Genomic DNA, 18,775 nt, shown 5'->3' with positions numbered 1-18,775 from the left:
ACGCATCATCCTCCGACACTTCCGCCATCTACAATCCGACCCCACCACCCAAGACATTTTTCCATCCCCACCCCTGTCTGCTTTCCGGAGAGACCACTCTCTCCGTGGCTCCCTTGTTCGCTCCACACTGCCCTCCAACCCCACCACACCCGGCACCTTCCCCTGCAACCGCAGGAAATGTTACACTTGCCCCCACACCTCCTCCCTCACCCCTATCCCAGGCCCCAAGATGACATTCCACATTAAGCAGAGGTTCACCTGCACATCTACCAATGTGGTATACTGCATCCATTGTACCCGGTGTGGCTTCCTCTACATTGGGGAAACCAAGCGGAGGCTTGGAGACCGCTTTGCAGAACACCTCCGCTCAGTTCGCAACAAACTACTGCACCTCCCAGTCGCAAACCATTTCCACTCCCCCTCCCATTCTTTAGATGACATGTCCATCATGGGCCTCCTGCAGTGCCACAATGATGCCACCCGTAGGTTGCAGGAACAGCAACTCATATTCCGCCTGGGAACCCTGCAGCCTAAAGGTATCAATGTGGACTTCACCAGTTTCAAAATCTCCCCTTCCCCTACTGCATCCCTAAACCAGCCCAGTTCGTCCCCTCCCCCCACTGCAACACACAACCAGCCCAGCTCTTCCCCTCCACCCACTGCATCCCAAAACCAGTCCAACCTGTCTCTGCCTTCCTAACCTGTTCTTCCTCTCACCCATCCCTTCCTCCCACCCCAAGCCGCACGCCCATCTACCTACTAACCTCATCCCACCTCCTTGACCTGTCCGTCTTCCCTGGACTGACCTATCCCCTCCCTACCTCCCCACCTATACTCTTTCCACCTATCTTCTTTTCTCTCCATCTTCAGTCCGCCTCCCCCTCTCTCCCTATTTATTCCAGAACCCTCACCCCATCCCCCTCTCTGATGAAGGGTCCAGGCCCGAAACGTCAGCTTTTGTGCTCCTGAGATGCTGCTTGGCCTGCTGTGTTCATCCAGCCTCACATTTTGTTATCTTGGATTCTCCAGCATCTGCAGTTCCCATTATCTCAGAGGATTCTAAATTGGACATTCCTCAACCTAAGTTGGACAATGAAGAAGTTCTCAAGAATTGGGCTTGATTATTGAGTTACCTTGCAGAGGAGAATTGAAATAACCCGAAAGAACAATTATAATCACATGAGGAGATATGTGGGAATAAGCTGAGAAGTGCTAATCTAATAGCACATGATGTAGATATAGAGAATGCTGCTCCAATTAAGCAACATCCTTAGAGACTCAACCCTCTAAAGTTGGCTCAGGTTCAAAAACAGATTGAAATCATGCTCAGAGATGACATAATTGAAGTGAGTTGCAGTAAATGCAGCTCACCCATAGTAATGGCGCCAAAACCAAATGATACCCAATGATTATGTGTGGACTATTGCAAAGTCAATTTATTTACAAAATCTGATTCATATCCTATTACACTTTTGGAAGATTGTACTGTGAAGGTAGGACAAACAACTTGTATTTCTAAGTTGGACTTACTCAGAGGATATTGGCAGGTACCTTTATCTGAAAGAGTGAAGGAAATTTTGGCTTTCATGACAGCAAATGGATTTTACCAGTTTAAAAATTTCCCATTTGGATTCAAGAATGCACGAGTCACATTTCAAAGACTAACGAATAAAGACATTTTAGGATTACCCAATTGTGTGGTGTATACAGACAACCTGGTGATTTTTAGTCACACATGGAAGGAACACTTGGAGCATCCATCAGAATTGTTCAATTGATTTCAGGAGGCAGGTTTGGTGATAAACCTGCCTGAGTGAGTTTGCAAAATCCCAAGTCACATTCCTGGGCCATGTTAATGAACATGGACAAATGGGCCCAGGAGACATGAAGACAAATGTTACTGGGGAGTTTCCCATACCAGATGTCCCTAGTATCATAGATGAGAGTTTTCAGCCAATTCAGTTCACTCCACATGATATCAAGAAAAGCTGAAGGCACTCTTTGCACATCTTGTGCACCCTGACATGATTCCAGCAATAGTACAGAATATGTATGCTACAGAACTAGCCTCAATCCTAGCAAGCTGTCCTTAGTATGGCTACAAAACTGGCATTTCCACAACTAGATAAGTCATGTGTACAAAAAGCAAGGCAAATACAACCTGATTAATTCTGTGCCCATTTCTTTGGGCAAGATTCCTGTCCCTGTCCAACAGACCCCTTTGCCCAGTTCCAACGCACTCTCCCTCCACCTGGACCCTCCCTCTGGCCTTTTACATGCATTGTTCATTGAGAACTGTTGACGTGATATTAGTCGCCTCAATTTTTCTGTCTCCCTCCGAACTGACTGCACTCCACGCACTCAGATCTAACCTTGACTTTGTTATTAAGCCTGCCGATAAGGGTGGTGCTGTTGTAGCCTGGCATATTGACCTCTACCACGCAGAGGCTGAGCACCAGCTCTCAAATACATCCCCATACCTTCCTCTGGACTATGACCCCACCATGACACATCAGGACGTTATGCCTACTAGGGTAACTGATCTCATTTCATCCAGTGATCTCCCCCACTCTGCTTCCAAGCTGATTGTCCCCCAAACCACCAGAGCTCACTTCTAGCGCCTCCTAAAAAGCCAAAAACAGGACTGTTCGGGAAGACCCATTGTTTCAGCCTGCTCCTGCCCCACAGAACTCATCTCTTCCTATCTTGACTAAAGTCTTCTCTCCCATGGTCCAATCCTTTCCCATGTAATGCTTTTTTGAGAGTTAAAGTAAAACCAAGAACTGCACACGTTGGAGGCTTCTGGTTTCTGGTTTTCAGTTCTGCTGAAAGGTTACTGGACCCGAAGAACTGATTTTACTTTTCATACATACTGCCAGACCTCTTAAGTCTTCAGCACTTTCCATTTTTCCTTTTTCAGAAATTCCTACCATACCTGCGGACTCCACCATCTAGAAGGTCGAGGGCAGCAGTTGCATGGGAACACCATCAATTTCAACTTCCCTTCCAAGTCATACACCATCCTGACTTGCAATTGTTTCACTGTTCCTTCACTGTCACTGGATGAAAATCCTGGAAACCAATTCTAACTCCTCAGATGCTGAAGCATTCCATGTCCACATGCAACAAGAACCGAATAATATCCAGGCTTAGGCTGATAGTAGAAAGTAATGTATATAGAACATATAGAACATAGAACAGCATAGCACAGTACAGCCCTTCAACAAATATCAGGCAATGACCATCACCAACAAGACAGAATATAACCATTGCCCCTTGATGTTCAACATCAGTACCATTTCTGAATCCCTTATTAACTCAATTCACAATCAACATCCTGGGGGAGTTACCGCTCATTAGAAACTGAACTGGGCTAGCTATATGTACTGTCAAAAAGCTTAGGTGTGTACAGCCCCAACAACACTCAAGAAGCTTGAAACCATCCAGGATAAAGCAGCTAGGTTGGTTGGAATCCCATCCACCATCTTAAATATCAATTCCTTCCCCTGGGCATGTGATGGCTAGACTATTAATCAACAAAAAATATTTTGCCTTCACATTGACAATTTCCTCCATCATGTTGTGTGGCACTATCACCATGCTAAATGGGACAGATTGCGAACAAATCTAGAAATTCAATAAAAACTGAAAGAACTACAAATGCTGTAAATCAGTAACAAAAACAGAATTTTCTGGAAAAGCTCAGCAGGTTTGCATCAGAACTAACGTTTTGAGTCCAGTGACCCTTCCTTAGTTCCGCTGAGCTTTTCCAGCAAATTCTGTTTTTGTGTCTAGAACCTGAAGTCTGGGCATCCCTGAGGCACCGTGAGGCAGCAGAATTGTAATCCAGCATGATCTGTAACCTCATGGACCGGCACATCCTCCATTTAGCCATTACCATCATGCCAGGGGATCAAACCCTGGTTCAATGGAGAATGCAGGAGGGCATGCCAGGAGCAGCATCAGGTGAAGGTACCAAGCAAGATGACTTGCATGCCAAGTGATAGACACAGCTAAGCAATCCCATGATCATATCTAAGCTCTGCAGTCCTGCCATCCTAGTCATAGTGGGCAATTAAACAATTCACTGGAGGAGGAGATTCCACAAATATATCTGTCCTCAATGATGGCAGAGCTGAGCACATCAGTGCAAAAGATAAGACTGAAGAATTCACAGAAATCTCTAGCCAGATGCACTGAGTGGATGATCCATCTCGGCCTCCTCCAGTGGTCCCCAGCGTGAGAGATATCTGTCTTCAGCCAATTCGATTTGCTCAATGTAATAAGAAGAAATGGTTGGAGACACTTGATACTGCGAAGGCTGTGGGCCCTAACAACATTTCAGCAATAATACTAAAGACTTGTACTCCAAACTTGCCACTCTCCTCGGCAAATTGCTCCAGTGCAGTCACAACATTGGTATCCATCCAACAATGTGGAAATTTGTCCAGGTATGTCTTGTACACAAAAGGCAAGACAAATCCACGCCAGCCAATTATTGCTCCATCAGTTTATTCTTAATCATCAGTGAGGTGAAGGAAGGTGTCATCAACAATATCCTGCTCAGTGATGCCCAGTTTGTGTTCTGCCAGAGCCACTCAGTTCTTGTCCTGATTACAGCCTTGATTCAAACATGGACAATAGAGCTGAATTCCAGAGGTGTCGTAAGAATACAGACCTTGACATCAAGGCTGCATTCAACTGAGGGTGGTATCAAGAAGCCCTAGCAAAAGTTGAATCAATGGGTATCAGGGATAATCTCTTTACAGTTTGAAGTGATACCTGGCACATAGGGAGATATTTGTGGTTGTTGAGAGTCAGTCGTCTTAGCTGCAGAACATCTGCGCAGGAGTTCCTCAGGATAGTCCCATGTTCAGCTGCTTCAAATGACCGTCCCTCCATCATAAGGTCGGAAGTGGGGATGCTCACTGATGATTGCACAATGTTCAGCACCACGCATGACTCCTCCGATACTGAAGCAGTCCATGTTCAAATGCAACAAGATCTGGACAATATCCAGGCTTGGGCTGAGAAGTGTGACACACAAATGCTAGGCTATGACCATCTCCCATAAGAGACAACCTAACAGCCAGCCCTTGACATTGAATGGTGTTACTATCACTCAATGCCCAAGCATCAACCTCCTTGGTATTATTAATGACCAGAAACTCAAGTGAACTTGCCATATAAATGCATTGGCTACAAAAGCACATCAGAAACTAGGAACGCTGCAGCAAGTAACTCACCTCCTGACTCTCCAAAGCCTTTACCATCTACAAGGCACAAGTCAGAAATGAGATGGAATACTCCCCACTTGCCTGGATGGGTGCCACTTCAACAACACTTAAGAAGCTTGAAACCGTCCAGGACAAAGCAGCCACAAGTATCCACTCCCTCCACCACCGATGCTCAGTAGCAGCAGTCTGTATTATCCAAGGTAGCAAAGTGTGGAGCTGGATGAACACAGCAGGCCAAGCAGCATCTTAGGAGCACAAAAGCTGACATTTCGGGCCTAGACCCTTCATCAGAAATGAGGGAGGGGAAGGGGGATCTGAAATAAATAGAGAGAGAGGGGGAAGCAGATCGAGGATGGATAGAGGAGAAGATAGATGGAGAGGAGACAGACAAGCTAAAGAGGTGGGGATGGAGCCAGTAGAGGTGAGTGTAGGTGGGGAGGTAGGGAGGAGCTAGGTCAATCCAGGGAGGACAGACAGGTCAAGGGGGCAGGATGAGTAGGTAGGAAGGAGGGGACTACGAGTTAGTAGGTAGGAAATGGGGATGCGGCTTGAAGTGGGAGGAGGGGATAGGTTGAAGAACAGGTTAGGGAGGTGGGAGCAAGCTGGGCTGGTTTTGGGATGCGGTAGGGGGAGGGGAGATTTTGAAGCTTGTGAAATCCACATTGATATCATTGGGCTGCAGGGTTCCCAAGCGGAATATGAGTTGCTGTTCCTGCAACCTTCAGGTCGTATCATTGTGGCACTGCAGGAGGCCCAGGATGAACATGTCGTCTGAGGAATGGGATGGGGCGTTGAAATGGTTCGCGACTGGGAGGTGCAGTTGTTTATTGCGAACCGAGTGTAGTTGTTCTGCCTACGAGGTTCATTGCAGAAAGCCACCAAAGATCGTCACACAGCACCTTCAAAACTTACAACAACTTCCACCTAGAAGGCTATGGGCAGCAGATACATGGGATCAGAACTACCTGCAAGTTCCCCTCCAAGTCACTCACCATCCTGACTTGGAAACACATACCCATTCCTTCACTGCCACTGTGGCAAAATCCTGGAATCCTCTCCCGAAAAGCCTTGTGAGTCGACCTACAGTACACGGACTGCAGAGATTCAAGAAGGCAACTCACCATCTCTTCTCAAAGGCAAATAGGGACAATAAATGCTGGCCTAACCTGCAATGCCCATGTCCCATGAGTGAATTAAAAAGAACCCTCTGATCCAATTTGGAGGCAGCAGCCTGCACCATCAACAAGATGCATTGGCAGCAATTCAAATGGGGTCATCAGACAGGAGCTTCCAAAACCACAATCTCAAATATTTAGAAGTCCACTCAGCCCGTAAATACCTGAGACCACCACCAACTGCAAAATCCCCTACATGGATCTGATTTGGAAATATATCACTGCTCCCATAATGTTGCTGGGTCAATATCCTCGAACATTCTAACTGCAGAATGCTCCTTCACCCCAAAGATTGCAGCGATTTAAGAAGGCAGCTCATGACCACCTTCCTGCAGGCAAGTAGAGTTGTACAAAAAAATGCTAGCTTGGCCAGAGATGCTCACATCCTATGAATGAGTAAAGAAAAGAAAGATGTGGCCATCACATTCACAGATGGAGGACTGTGATTAGCTCATCACTGATGTACAGTTGTTCTATTCTATCTCTGGTGAAGTGCACTCTCCTCATAAATCCAGCACTGAGCCTTTGTGGCTGAGATTGGCAATATTGCGGAAAAGTTGAGTTGATGCATGCCACAACTTTGGCTGATTTAAATTTAGATTTTATTGTCTCATGTACAGGAATACAGGAGTATGTTGAAAAATGTACAAAGTTGCCATTTCCCAGCCACCTTAAGAAGGTGGCTGGGAAAGCATTTCAGAAGTGTTTCTCTGACACAGCGCTGGACGTGTACGTCCCACTGCCTGTGAGGTCCCAAGAATATGTTTGTTCTGGAAAAGCCCGGAGGAACAGGCACAGAATTCCCAACGAACGTTGATTTTGCCTTCATAAAAGAAAGGATACATTTGATGGGGAAAAGGAGAGTAAGCAGAACACTGGACCTTCTATGGATTCGACCATCCGGATGTTGCTGGCTCCTTCCAAAATAATTTGCAACTGGTCCTGACAATCAGCAAGTTTTAAAAATCTGTTATAGGTGAGTGCATTGTAGCTTATGGAAATTAACTGTACAAAGCCATAGGTCCGCTATTCAGTAAATTCCAATGACTGTGTGCAGCGTGAGGGGTGGGTTGGTTGGGGGTGAGGGTGAGCGATGGAAACGCAGTCTCTGTTGGGAGTGCAGAGGAAATCCCAAAATCCAAACAGGGATGTGAACACGTATGTTATGGAGCTGAGTGTTCCTCAACTGTTTTTTCAGGCCAGTCAAAGCGGTTGCCCTTAATTTAGACTCCAAAAACAAAATGTTGCAAACGATGAGTAATGTGGTGCTGTAATAATTACATTTTGGATACTGAACAAAAGATGTCATGCTCTTAATTAATCTGTGTTCACTTTCTCTCGGTTGAAACACAGAAAGGAAAAGAAACTGGCTGTCTGTTAACACAGCTTCTGGCAACATCTCTATGATTGAACAATCAATAATAGAAATAACATGGAATTTTACTCTAAACCTGCATAGGGCCAGAGGCCCTTGAGTACAGTACTTCTGACAGGCTGCTTATTCTGTAGCCTGTTTTGGCCCAGATTTCCATTAATATAGCCATGGGCAAAAAAACCCCTTTATGGAACAAGTACATTGGTTTTGAGTTTATGAAAACCTGTTCTTGCTGCTCCAGATTGTCTGCTGAGACCACATTTAACTAAATGGCTCAGGAAGAGAGCAGGCTTCAGAGGGCAGTTTGACACAAAACAGTTTCTCTTAAGGCTCATTTCTCCTCTACAGTTACCAGTTTGGATGATAACGAACTTTGCGGTATAACCGAGAACTCTAAATGTTTCCCAATGAGAATGTAGTAACCTCGTTTCAAAACTCGAGCTATAAATGAGATACAGTAAGTCATTGTAAAACGCTGCTCTGGCCTAAGCAGAATTACGGCTATACTTTGATTCTGACATTTGAGGAACTGATAAAAACTTCCCTTTTATTCTAGCATCTCATCATGGGGATAATGCGGCCTTTATCTTTTTAATGTTTTCCTCACCCCTCATGAACCTGTAAGACTTTCTATAAGTGACAATTCACTACCCTCCCACCCCATTGGTTTGCATTATTCAGTACACATGAATGTGAGAAAGCTATTTGACTGTAAACACTTTCAGATTCACATTCAGGGCTAATCCTTGATAGATATCTACACAAATACAGGGGCTATCCTGCAAAAAGAGTGGGTATTGTCTCTTCCCCTCTTGTAGACGCAGCGAATTTCTGTAATAAAGCAAAGAACTGCAGATACTGGAGAACTGAAACAAAACCTTTTGTAGGTAGAGAGCAGACTTAACCTTTCATGTCTGGTGATTCTTCGTCAGAACTGCTAGCAATCAGGAAAATGCAGTATTTATGCTGAAGCCAAAGTGGGAGGGTTGGGGTGAGGTTAGAACTGAGCAGATAGGTGGAGACAGACCTAAGAGAGACAAAGACAGAGATGAAAGGGATAGATAAACAAGGAGTCTATGGATAACATGCCAGAACAGAGACAAAGCTGAAGAAAATATAATAAGATATGAGCGAGAAAATTGTTTAGTTGTGCTGAATGTAACCTAAACAATGTAATCATGGATCTAGGAGTACATGAGTACATGCTAAAAGCAACCCATGCTGTAACAATACCAGGTGTGGGGGTGAAATCAGACTTTAAAGTTATTGAACTAGATGTTGAGTTCCAAAGAACTCTGACTCACTGACTGTCATTAGTTAACTCAACACCCACTGAGAAGAAGTCTAGGGTTTTGGGTTGTTTTGATGTTTTAGGTTAAGTTAATCAGGGAAGAGACTATTATAGCAAAGGAATGGAACTCTTGTTCAGCATCAAATATCAGAGTCAAACTCCTGAGCAAACTATCACAAAACAAAAAACCAAGTAAAGCTCGGAAATAGCAAGAACTGCAGACTCTGGCATTAGTTCTGAAGAAGGGCCTGGACCCAAAATGTCGACTTTCCTGCTCCTCTGATGCTGCCTGGCCTGCTATGTTTCTCCAGCTCCACACTGTGTTGGGCAAAGGAAAGCTCCTTCTCTTCTGCCCAAACAATTGCACTTTAGTCTCAGTGCAGGGACAGTAACGTTACCATATCACCAGCCAGAACTTACATTTATACAGTACCTTGAACAGAGCAGAAACCTCACAAGGTGCTTCACGGGATAGCTATTAAACAACATCAAACTTCTGGGACTTTTTTTTCCATTTCCCTCAACAGTCAACCCATGATCTTTAGATGTGGATGTCCACGTGAGGACTGATGAAGGGTTTCGGCCCAAAACGTTAACTTCCTTGCTCTTCGGATGCTGTCTGACTTGCTGTGCTTTTCCATCTCTACATTTATTGAATCTAGCTTCCAGCATTTGCAGTCCGTCCTGTCTCCAACCTGTGATCTTTGTTTTTTTCAGTGATATTGCCAAGTCATGTTTGAATGAAGTGTTTTCCTAATAGTAGCACATTGAGACTGCCAACCTCATTTTATAGTCAACCTGTAAGTTTCGCCTCCAATGCAGAGCAGTGGGGAACGGGGAAATTAACTATATCCAGAACAGCTGGCTCTACAATTTGAAAAATAAAGCACCACTGGAGAGTTTTCAAAAATTGTCAATGCCATGAATGGATTTAAAAACATTTACAATGTCTTTAGATATTAATTTGCTATGGCACAGGAAGTGAGTGAAACCTGAATGATGGATGTGTGACATTTTATGTTTGAGAAGGCAGAGATCATTCAAAATAGGAAAACAATCAGTCCCTAAAAGGACTAAAGCAAAAAAAAAGAAGAGTGCTGATGCAGAAACCTGAAATTAAAACAATGTAAAAGTTGTTGGAAGTTATCATGAAAAGTGCTATCAACCAGTACTGGTTTAGCAATAACCTGTTCAGTGAAGCCCAGTTTGGGTCCTGCCAGAGCATTCAGCTCATGACCTCGTTATAGCCTTGGTTCAAACATGGACAAAAGTGCTGAATTCCAGAGGTGAGGTGAGAGCGACAGCCCTTGACATCAAGTCTGCATTTGATTTAGTGTGGCATTAAGGAATTTTACCAAAATTGGATTCAATGGGAGAACTCTGTGCTGGCTGGTGTGATACCTGACACAAAGGAAGATTATTATGGCTGTTGGAAGTCAGTCATCTCAGTTGCAGGACATCTCTGTAGGAGATACCCAGGGTAGATGCTTTCCAATCAGTTTGCACAGCAATATTATTACAGACCTCCAAAACAGGCAGGACTTGAACCTAGGTCTCCTGGCTCAGAAGTATGGACACTAACACTACAACAAGAGGGCCTTAGCTCCTCAGGGTAGATACTCTCTGCTTGACCTGATGAAAGAGCTGTGCTCAGAAAGCTTGTGATTTTTTAAAAATCTGTTGGAGTATAACCTGGTGTCATGTGGCTTCTGACTTTGTCCACCCCAGTCCAACATCAGCATTTCCACTTCATAGATATTTTCGAACCAGCCTGTTCAGCTCTATTGTTGCACAGGTCTGAAGCGGATGCAAATTGAACTCAGCCCTCTTGATTCAGAAGTAATGCAAACAAGAGCCCTTAATTTCTCAGGGTGGTGTTCTAGGCTCAATCATCTTCAGCTGCTTCATCAATTACTTTCCCTCCTTCACAGGATCTGAAATGGCAATGTTTGCTGATGATTGCAAAACCTTCAAAACTCTTTGCAACAGCTCTGATACTGAAGCAGCCCATACCCAAGTATAGCAAGATCTGAATAATACTCAGACATGGGACCCGGGTTCAATTCCACCCTCAGGCAACTGCCTATGTGAAATTTGGATGTTCTCCCTGTGCCTGCATGGTTTTCCTCCGGGTTCTCTGGTTTCCTCCCACAGTCCAAAGATGTGGGAATTAAACAGATTGGCCATGTTAAATTAACAAAGTGTGAAGCTGGATGAATGCAGCAGGCCAAGCAGCATCTCAGGAGCACCTTGGCTGCTTGGATGCTGCTTGGCCTGCTGTGTTCATCCAGCTTCATACTTTGTTATCTTGGATTCTCCAGCATCTGCAGTTCCCATTATCACTGGCCATGTTAAATTGCCCATATTGCCCAGGGATGTGCAGGCTAGGTGGATTAGCCATTGGAAGTGTAGGGTTACAAGGATATGGTCTGGGTGGGATTTTCTTCAGAGAGTTGGTCTGGACTTGATGGGTTGAATGGCCTGCTTCCACACTATAGAGATTCTACAATTCTGTTCTATAAATCCTCCATTACCAACATCCTGGGGATTTCCATTGGCCAAAAACAGAACTGGAGTAGCCATATGAATATAGTGACAAAAACAGCAGGTCAGAGGCTAGTGATAATGGAAACTGCAGACGCTGGAGAATCCAAGATAACAAAGTGTGGAGCTGGATTAACACAGCAGGCCAAGCAGCATCCCAGAAGCACAAGGGCCAGATTATTACAGTGAGTAATTCACCTCCTCACTCCTATCCATCATCTACAGGTCTAGTCAGGTGAGTGGCTAGGAATGCTCCCCACTTTTCTGGATAAGTACAGCTTCAACAACACTCAGAAAACTTCGTACCACCCAGGACAAAGCAGCCCACTTGACTGGCACCACATACATTCTACTTCTCCCCTCCCCCCGCCCCAGCAATGCAGCAGTGTGCACAATCTATAAGGTGCAATGCAGAAATCTACCAAAGATCCTCAGACAGCTCCTTCCAAATTATGACCACTTCAATCTAGAAGGACAAGGGCAGCAGACACATGGTAACTCCACCACCTTCAAGTCCCCCTCACCATTCTGATTTGGAAATATATCACTGCTCCTTCACTGTCACTGGGTCAAAATCCTGTGCCTTGTCAATCCACCGACAGCACACAGACTACAGCAGGTCAAGTCAACTCAACACCATCTTCTCAAGATCAGTTAGGGTTGGGCAATAAATGCTGGTCCAGCCAGCAATACACACATCCTATGAATGGATTCAAACAAAAACAATAAGAGCTGGAATTTATCTTTAGATCTAGCAGCATCAGTAGGGTGAGAAACAAAATTAATATTTCAAGTCTGTGACCAGTGGGATATATGGGTTGACTCCATGCTTATAGATGCTGTCACTGAATGTGATGAATAAGTGGGAGTGCAGGGATAGGCATCGTAGCTAGGGTCTAACGGAATACAATAGGTAGTTATGGTAGAGAAATTGCTTAGGAAGATGCAGCGAAATTGTTTGGGTAGGTAGAATTGGAATTATTAGGCCCTTGTATCATAGCAGTGTGCCATGGATTATGAATGGTCAGTAGTATGAAAGGTAACAGGGAAGAAATAGATAATGAATAGATAAATGCTAGTTAAAACCAGTGGCAAGTTTGAGCAGGACAATTTCCTGCTTTGGGTTATTCGGAAAGCTATATTCAAAGGATATGAACATTAATGGTCAAAGAAGTGACACCATAGTTGTTTGGCAATGACTACAGAAATGACACTTCCTGAAATGGAGACCTCAGATAACTTACCTATATCACAGCCCACCAAATCATTCTTAATTATTACTAACCTTAGTTTAGCATTGTTTCCAAGAACGCACCACACCTCCAGAAGTGCTGCACTAGTTTTCAAATCTTGGGATGTTGCTTGAATTCTTACTTCATGACTCAAAGGCAAGGCCACAAACCCTTTCACAGTTGTCAAATGGGGTAGCAGACCATTGAGTCATGGAAAGTTACAACAAAGAAAAATGCCCTTCCAATCCAGGCAACATCCTGGTAAATCTCTTCTCCACCCTTTCCAATGCTACCACATCTCTCCCATAATGTGGGTTTGAGAACTGCACACAATACTCTAGCTGTGGCCTAACTGACACCTTCTACAGTTCCAGTATAACTTCCCCACTCTTAGGCTCTATGCCTGGAGTTTACACTAACCCGACAGAGGAATGGGACACAGACTATTGATGAAACAGAGACACATCATGCTACAGCAAAGAAAGTAGATCATAATAAGTTGAGCTATATTGACTGTTAAGAGAGTGAGGCAAGGTTGGATGGTCCTTAGTTTAATGCTTGGACTGTAATATTTAAGAATGATGGGTTAACAGCATGGATTGATACATTGAAGTATGATATTGTTGCCATCATGGAAACGTGGTTGAGGGAAGGGTTGGATTGGCAACTCAACATTCTGGGGTATAGGATCTTTAGGCAAGTCAAAGGAAGGTGGTGAAAGTGTGGTGGTGTGGCACTATTAATTCAGCAGTCAATGACTGCACCAAGGAGAGATGACATCTTGGGAAGGATCCTCAAACAAGGCTTTTTGGGTAGAATTTAAGAATGTTAAGGGGACAGCTACTTTCCTGGGAGTGTGTTATAGGTCCCCAAAAAATCAGCAGAAAACAGAAGAGCAAATATATAGACTGTTCATGAAGGTTTATAAGGGTAATAATTGGGTAATTATACTAGGAGATTTCAACTTTCCCAGCATAAATTGGGGTAGACATAGTTTTAATGGTTTAAACGGGGCAGATTTCATGAAATGTTTCCAAGGGAGCTTTTTGTTGCAATATGTAGAAGGCCAAACAAGAGACGGCGCAGTGCCGGATCTGATTCTGGGAAAGGAAGTTGGACAAGTGTTCTATATGGCAGTGGGTGGACATTTAGTGATGCTGACCACAACATGGTATGGTTCAAATTTGTTCTGGACAAGGAACAAGACGGTCTGCAAATGCTGGATTTGGTTTGGGGGAAAGCAGATTTAATTAAAATATAGCATACTCATGTTCGCAGTAGACTGGGAACAGCTTCTTGTGAGTAAGTCTGTAGCAGAGCAATGGGAGCCATTCAAAAAGGAACTAAGGAGAGCATAGATCTAATCTGTATCCTTTAGCAGGAAACATAGAAGCAATGAGTTCAGAGAATTCTGGATGCCTAGGACAATTCAGGACAGGATAGAGAAGAACAGTAGGGCTTTTAGGAAGCACAAATGGATCAATTCAGCTGCAGCCCTAAAGGAATACAAAAAGTGCAGGAGGGAACTTAAGAAAGCAATTAGAAGATTTTTTAAAAATGGGGCATGAGAAAGGACTTGCAATTAGGGAGAATCCTAAAATATTTTTTAAATACATTAAAGAGAAGTTAATTAGGGAAAGACCAGAGCCCATTAGGGACCAAGAGGGCAATCTGTGTGTGAAGGTGCTGGATATTGGAAGGATATTTAATGAATACTTCACTCTGCATTTGCTCTGGAAAAGGAGCATATACGTGGAGAATTCAGGAAAAACGGCTGTGAGGAACTTGCATAGTTTGACATGGGAATTGAGGTATTGGAGGCTTTCTTGGGCTTAAAAACAGGCAAATCCCCTGGCCTGGATGAATTGCAACCCAGGCTGCTGTGGGAGGCAAAGCAGGAAATTGTAGGGGCTCTTTGGCCGCGTGCTAAGAGCCAGAGGACTGGATGATGGTTAATGTTGTTCCATGTTTTAAGAGGCGTGATAAAGATGAAGCAGCAAATTAGAGACCGGTGAGTCTCATGTCAGTGGTAGGGAAACTTGTAGAAAATTCTGAAGGAGCAAATTAATACTCACGTGGAAAAGCATGGGTTAATTAGGGATAGTGGCCATGGCTTTGTCAGAGGGAGGTTATGCCTAACAAATTTATTAGAACGTTTCAAAAATTTGTTCAAGTGTTTGGTTGAGGGAACCTCAGTTGATATAGTTTGTGTGGAATTTAGCAAAGTGTTGGCAAGATTCCACATGGGAGGGTGATTGAAAAGGTTAAAGCCTTGGAATCGAGGGAAATTTGATGAGATGGATCAAAACTGGCTTTGTAATAGGACACGAACGGTAGTGGTAGAAGGCTGTTTGAGCGACTGGAGTCCAGTGTCCAATGGTGTGCCACAGGGATCAGAACTGGGACCCTTACTGTTTGTTACTAGATTAGATTAGATTCCCTGCAGGGCGGAAACAGGCCCTTCGGCCCAACAAGTCCACACCGCCCCTTGGAGCATCCCACCCAGACCCATCCCCCTATTACCCACACACCCCTGAACACCACGGGCGGTTTAGCATGGCCGATCCACCTAGTCTGCACATCTTTGGACTGTGGGGGGAAACCCACGCAGACACGGGGAGAATGTGCAAACTCCGCACAGACAGTCGCCCGAGGCTGGAATCGAACCTGGGTCCCTGGTGCTGAAACGATACAGATGAAAATGTGGAGGGGAATGTTAAGCAAATTTGCAGACAACACCAAGATTGGTAGAGTGATTAATAGGTATGAAGATTTTTGTAGGTTACAGAAAGATATAGATGGGTTGGTCAGATGGGCAGATGAGTGGCAGATGGCATTTAACGCTGATAAGTGCAAGGTGATGCACTTTGCAAGAAGTAACAAGATGAGGGAGTATTTAATGAATGACAGGACACTGGGTAGTTCAGAGGAACAAGAGAGATCTTGGGGAAATTATTCACAGATCCCTGAACTCAGCAGTGCACATGAATAAGATGGTTTAGAAGGCATGTGGAAAACTTGCTTTCATCAGTCATAGCATGGAGTATAGGTGCAAGGAAGTAATGTTGGAGTTATACGGAGCATTGATCAGGCCAAACTGGAGAGCTGTGTGCAGCTCTGGTCACATCACTATAGGAAGGATGTGATAGCACTGGAGGAGTATGGAGGAGGGAGGATCACCAGGATGTTGCCTGGGATGGAGAAATTGAATTATAAGGAGAGACTGGATAGGTTTGGGTTGGTTTCTTTTAGAGCAGAGAAGACTGAGAGGGGACATGGTTGGGGTATACAACATTATGAGGGTTAGGTGGAAGGTGGATAGAGAGCAGCTGTTCCCCTTGGTTGAAGGGTCAATCACGAGTGGGCATAGTTTCAGTGTAAGGCGCAGGAGATTCAGAAGGGATTTGGGAAAAATACGTTTTCACTCACTGGATGTTGGAAATCTGCAATGCACTGCCTGGGAAGTGGTAATGGAGGCCAGAAACCTTACAGCTTTAAAAATATACATATTTGGATGAGCACTTCAAATATCATAACTTTCAAGGATATGGAAATTGGGATTAGCGCACCTTTGGTGGTCGTTATGTCTGTGTATGGGCTGTAGGGCCTTTTCATCTCTGTATGAATCTATGGACTAATAAAGGCCATATACCGTGTTAACTGCTTCATCCATTTGTCCTGCTACCGTAAGAGACCCGTACACATGCACACCAGGGTTCCTCTGATTATTGGTGCTTCCCAGGGTCCTAGCGCTCTCATCGTGTGCAGCCGTCATTATATTTGAATTCCACAAATTCTGGGAAGAACCCGACGCATCAAAAGATGTCCAAATGACCAATCTCATGTAATAAAATGGCACCATTGCTTCGAGCCGGGGACAAATTTTAGCTGTAATATTTTGTGTCATAGTTTAACGCTGAATCATTAAGGAATTTTCATTCGAATCTGCATTCGTTCTAAAATCTAACCATCATCTCAATTAGAGTTTAGCTGTAGATTAGAGATTCAGGTTGTTATTTTATCTGTATATGTAGCTGTTAGGTGCATTTTGTTTTCAACATATTTGATTTTGGCTTTAGATTTATCGTGATGCTTATCATTTGAATTTTTCTTTGTTGTGCTCTAATTGTGAATGAAGGAAACTCTTGATTTAGGGGTCGCTTGATACCACATTTTGACAGAAACAAGTGGTAGCTCAATTAACTCATTATGTTCAGGCACGAAATAATAATCTCCCCAAAGTCTTTCCAATCGTCATTTCAACTCTTCGATTTACTTCATTTTCTAGTCGCTCAGTTTGAAGAAAAATAGGAACTCAGAAGAAATGTCCAAACAGAGCTGTACAAGGAACAAAAGGGAAGTGCAGCACAGGAACTGGCCCTTCGGCCCTCCAAGTCTGTGCCGATCATTATGCCCTGACTAAACTAAAAAATAAACCTTCTGCTCTTATTCGTTCCGTATCGCTCTAATCACTCCATATTCATGTAACCCATCCAGATGGCGTTTAAATGTCACTAATGTGCCTGCTTCCACCACCTCCTCTGGCAGTACATCCCAGGCTCCTACCACTCTCTGCATGAAAGATTTTCCTCGCACATTTCCCTTAAACTTTTGCTCTCTCACCTTGAACCTGCGCTCACTTATAATTGAAACTTCATTTTATAATTTTATAATTCATTCCAAACCAGGAGCAATGTGTTACATTATGCAACAGACTGCGCAAAATGAAACTGTTTAATTCTAGATTGCAAAACAAATTAGACACTGAATTACAACACATCGAAATGTAACATAACTTATTCTTTGTTTTGAATTAATTTTCCTCCGTCACAACAGTCACTAACTTCAAAGTGCGTATCTGTACGACTAGCCCACAGACATGTCTCTGGGAAAACCGATAAATGTTATTTAAACGCAAGAATGTATTGCAATGAAGAGGTGTTGAAATGAAAGTGGACGTGGTCCGCTCAGGTTTATTACCGCTTCTGCAGTTCAAAAGATAGGTGGATATTTGATTCACAGAATAACTAAGTTTAAATATTTGGTTTGTACCAGATGTGGCGCGTGTGAGATTTGGAAACATTGCATGAAGTCGAGATTACTGGGCGGCGCAGCTTGCTTATTATCTCCGGCACACAGCGTGTTTCATACACAGTACTTGGTTTGATTTGGAACCTATGCTCTACAGGAACTGTTTAATTAAGCAACTTGTTACTTTGGACCTCAAAGTTGCATAAAAGACTGAGCTACTGCTGCAAGCGAAAATGACTCGAGTAAAGAAAATATTCTTCAGTGCCACACGGTTACATCATGGTTTTCGAAGCCCGCGTCAAGTTAAGAAATCGATCCTGATATCCGTGCACACTTGATATGTAACTTAATCACCATTGAAGTGTATGGAAACAAACTAAAAGTATCTTTAAAGCGGTTGAAAGGTTTGTCTTTCCATGAAAGAGTCCTGGGTTTCCACTTTGGTGCATTGAGTTGAGACTCACCAAATGGCTAGCTAGAGGTGTTATTAAAAATTTAAAAACCTCAACAAAGGTGTGCTCAGCTTCTCCGCTTACCCAGTGTATTCTTACTCGAGCATACAAAAGGTACGACCTCTAGCTCATGAATAATGTGACATGTAATACGCATGATGCATTTTTAATAGGGCTCCAGCGACCATGTTAATAAATATACTTATATTCTTCAAATTTCGCAAGATGATCAGCGTCGGTAACATTCTCTGCTGGTTGTGTGATGTTGTCCTGTTACAAAACATTTGAAAAGCCTTCACGTTTAAAACATGCTTTGATGTAATTGCAATGGATCATTCATTCGATGCCCCCTTTATTATAAAATAAAATCAAAACCAATTTACTAAGAATGTATCTTTAATCCGCGAGCTTCCTCTCTAAATCCGGTCGGTTCCTTTT

The sequence above is a fragment of the Stegostoma tigrinum genome, chromosome 8 (assembly GCF_030684315.1).
Source record: "Stegostoma tigrinum isolate sSteTig4 chromosome 8, sSteTig4.hap1, whole genome shotgun sequence".
Taxonomy (NCBI): domain Eukaryota; kingdom Metazoa; phylum Chordata; class Chondrichthyes; order Orectolobiformes; family Stegostomatidae; genus Stegostoma; species Stegostoma tigrinum.
Note: the sequence above shows the minus strand (reverse complement) of the source record.